Source organism: Gekko japonicus, unplaced genomic scaffold (genome assembly GCF_001447785.1).
Source record: "Gekko japonicus isolate JY-2015 unplaced genomic scaffold, Gekko_japonicus_V1.1 scaffold3309, whole genome shotgun sequence".
In the NCBI taxonomy this organism is placed as follows: Eukaryota; Metazoa; Chordata; class Lepidosauria; order Squamata; family Gekkonidae; genus Gekko; species Gekko japonicus.
In genome coordinates, this window is record NW_015175463.1 from 39246 (window position 1) to 42818 (window position 3573).

At 48.0% G+C, this 3573-nt stretch overlaps 1 non-coding gene across 1 annotated transcript; it reads left to right on the forward strand.

The window, feature by feature from the left end:
* The first annotated feature begins 1127 nt into the window (after positions 1 to 1127).
* Positions 1128 to 1199, forward strand: TRNAS-UGA. The gene has a single exon. It is a non-coding gene; the product is annotated as a tRNA-Ser (tRNA).
* The last annotated feature ends 2374 nt before the right edge of the window (positions 1200 to 3573 follow it).

Sequence of the window (3573 nt, forward strand, 5' to 3'; positions counted from 1 at the left end):
TACCCCACCCTTCATTCGGCATCTCAGAACAGCTTACAAACTCCTTTCCCTTCCCCTCCCCACAACAGACACCCTGTGAGGTGGGTGGGGCTGAGAGAGCTCTGACACAAACTGCCCTTTTAAGGACAGCTCTGAGAGAACTGTGACTTGCCCAAGGTCATCTGGCAGCTGCGAGTGGAGGAGTGGGGAATCAAACCCGGTTCTCCCAGATTAGAATCCGCGCACTTAACCACTACGCCAAACTGGCTCTCAGGGAGGACTGTTTTGTTTACTACATAAGTTTATCTGTTGCCACGCAAGCTGAATGCGTTAATAATTGTATTTTGCTTCTGCAGAGGGTAGGGAAGTCAGAGAACAATGTAGGGCACTAAAGCCCAGCTGCTAGAATCTCCACAGGTCTGAGTTTTAATTTCTGAGCTTTCTCATGTTCATTTTCAGAGCCAAAAGGACTTAGAATCACAGAGTGGGAAGGGTCCACAGAGGCCATCTAGTCCACCCCCTGCTCAATGCAGGCTCAGCCTAGAACATCCCTGACAAGGGTTTGTCCAGCCGCTGCATAAAGACTGCCAGTGAGGGGGAGCTCACCACCTCCCGAGGCAGCTGAGGCCACTGTTGCACGTCTCTTAGTGTAAAAAAGTTTTCCCTCATATCCAGCTGGGACCTTTCTGCCCTTAATTTAAACCATCCTTGCGAGTCCTCTCCTCTGCTGCCAACAGGAACAGCTCCCTGCCCTCCTCTAAGTGACAGCCCTTCAAATACTTAAATACTTCATATACTTAGAAACACTGCCTTTTACAAACAGAAAGCTAAGGCTTTGGGGGCGAACCAAATTACATGCGTGCGTGAGTCGCCGGCCTAGAATCCCATTACACACACAGCCGTGGTTTCAATGGTCCAGGGAAACCTTGCATGAACCCAGCTGAAATATTAATTCTCCTTAAGAATGCCTCCCATTTTCCCGCAGGTGATTTGTAGCTTCTATCAGCTCAGCGTGAGCGTTTCTTAAAGCATGGTTTCCAATCTGGCAGGCTGCCGCCCCCAAATTAACACATCAAATCAGCTTTTCGCATCCTATTTCAAGCTGTAAACCGCCTCCTGGGAGTCACTGTGAGAGTTTGTTGACGGAGGGGGCTGTGGCTCAGTGGTAGAGCATCTGCTTTGAATGCAGAAGGTCCCAGGTTCAATCCTCGGCATCGCCCATTAAAAGGATCAGGTTGGAAGTGATGCGAAAGACCTCTGCCTGAGACCCTGGAAAGTTGCTGCCAGTCTGAGTAGACGATATTGACTTCAATGGGCCAATGATCCGATTTAGTATAAGGCAGCTTTGTATGTGTTCATACCTGTGCCAACTCTTGATATGTTCTGGCATTGTGGTCTTCTTGTGCTGTGCAGCAGGAGCAAGAGTTGGGTAGGGGATGTGGTGATGCTCGCAGGCATAGATGGCTTTAAAAGGGGATTAGACAGTTATGTGGAGGATAGATCCATCAATGGCTACTAGCCATGGTGACTAAAATGAACCTCCATGTTCAGAGGCAGTCAATCTCAGCCTCTATGCCCTGTTGTTGGCCCTCCAGAGGAACTGGTTGGCCTCTGTGTGAGCCAGGTGGCTGGACTAGATGGACCACTGGTCTGATCCAGCAGGGCTCTTCTGATGTTCTTATCAGGGGAAGGCCTCGGCCTCTGTGCCCTGTTGTTGGCCCTCCAGAGGAAGTGGCTGGCCACTATGTGAGATGGGGTGCTGGACTAGATGGACCACTGGTCTGATCCAGCAGGGCTCTTCTTATGTTCATATCAGGGGAAGGCCTCGGCCTCTGTGCCCTGTTGTTGGCCCTCCAGAGGAAGTGGCTGGCCACTATGTGAGATGGGGTGCTGAACTAGATGGACCTCTGGTCTGATCCAGCAGGGCTCTTCTTACATTCTTATCAGGGGAAGGCCTTGGCCTCTATGCCCTGTTGTTGGCCTTCCAGAGGATGGGGTGAGATGGGGTGCTGAACTAGATGGACCTCTGGTCTGATCCAGCAGGGCAAATAATTACTGGGCTTAAATGCAAACTTCTGCATACTAACAGAAGCTAGCAGGGAAGAAAGTTGGGAAGAACCTAGCTGGCTAGCAGCTGCTGAGTACTTCAGGACTGAGCTTGTTTTCTCCTCTGCTTGCAGGTACTTAGTCCGGGCAAGGCCAGAGGTATGAGCTCAAAGGCAATAGCCCAAAAATTTCTGGCCGATGGTTCACAGCCTGGGGCCAATGTTAGCCAGTCCGGTGAATTGGAACCTGCCCAGGATGAGTTTGTTTCCTCTGTTGTGTTGATCTGAACTGTATCACTTAAATTTGTTATTTTGCATGGTTGGAATTTCTGGAAGCCACTCTGGGGAGAAAACTGGCGTACAAATGCAAGAATAATAATACAATAACAATATAATAACAATTGTCGAGGGCCAAGCTAGAATCTGGGTAGTAAGGGAACCAAAAAAAGGACACCCAGTGCTGGCACAAACTGGCCAAGCTGGCATATGGAACCGAGAAAAGTTGGCTGAGTTTTGTGGATGTGAAATACCAGAAAGTTTCAGGGTCATTGCTTACCTTTGTAGCCAGGACTGTAAGGAAATAGGTTTGTGTTCTCCTCAAGACTCTAGGCTCTTCTGTACTTTCATGTTCATCGCTTGTGTGCCCTGTAGTTTCAGGTTTTTTTTTCCCTTTTCTGCACATGTTTTGCTCCCTCAGTGGATATATCTCCAGTGGATACATCACTGTATCTCCAGTGTATTTTTATGCCGGAGACACAGCGATGTAATACTGAAGTGACCCCTGGAGGTAGGAAAACACACGTGAAAAAGGAAAAAACCCTGAAGCAACGGGGGCACACAAGTTATTAAAATGAAAGTGCGGAAGAGCCTTCTCTCTCGTCTTTGTTCATTTCAGACCTGAAGGACTGTGTTGAACATTCCGTGGCTGAAAGATAAAACTTTCAAGACATTTCTGACTTGGAAAGGCTTTTTGTAATGTCACAGGGATGACCCTGCTCTTGCACATGGAATGGCAGCACTTGACGTTTGGTCCAGGTGACGAAACGGGACAGAGGAAAAAGTTCCAAGACCGGATTGATGCCTGCCAGAAGGTAGGGAACTGTTTACAATGGGAACACCACTGCCGTCTTCTAAGCAGCAGGGGCTGACCAGAAGGTGATTTTACCTGGGCCAGTCTGGGCGAAAACAGCTTTTAGCTATAGAGTCGCCATTTGGGATCCAAAAGCACCTTGAAGAGTCTGGAAGGGGGAAGCAGGCGGGACAGAGGTGAGGAGAAGGGAATCCGGGCAAAATAATTATTTGTTCTCTTGGCATCTAATCCATCATAGTTCACAGCTCCGCATATTCAACTCCCAGACAGCAGAGAAGTAGAAACACCACCCCCCATCCAAACCACCCCCACCCGACGTGGAAAAATATAAATTCCAATATTCAATGTAATAATTTAGTCAGAATACATCTTCTGTATTTGTGCAAATAAATTAAAAAAAAAAGAAGTAGAGGAGAAAAGAGGGTTAAACGATTATTCCGGATGAGAAAGCATAAAAAA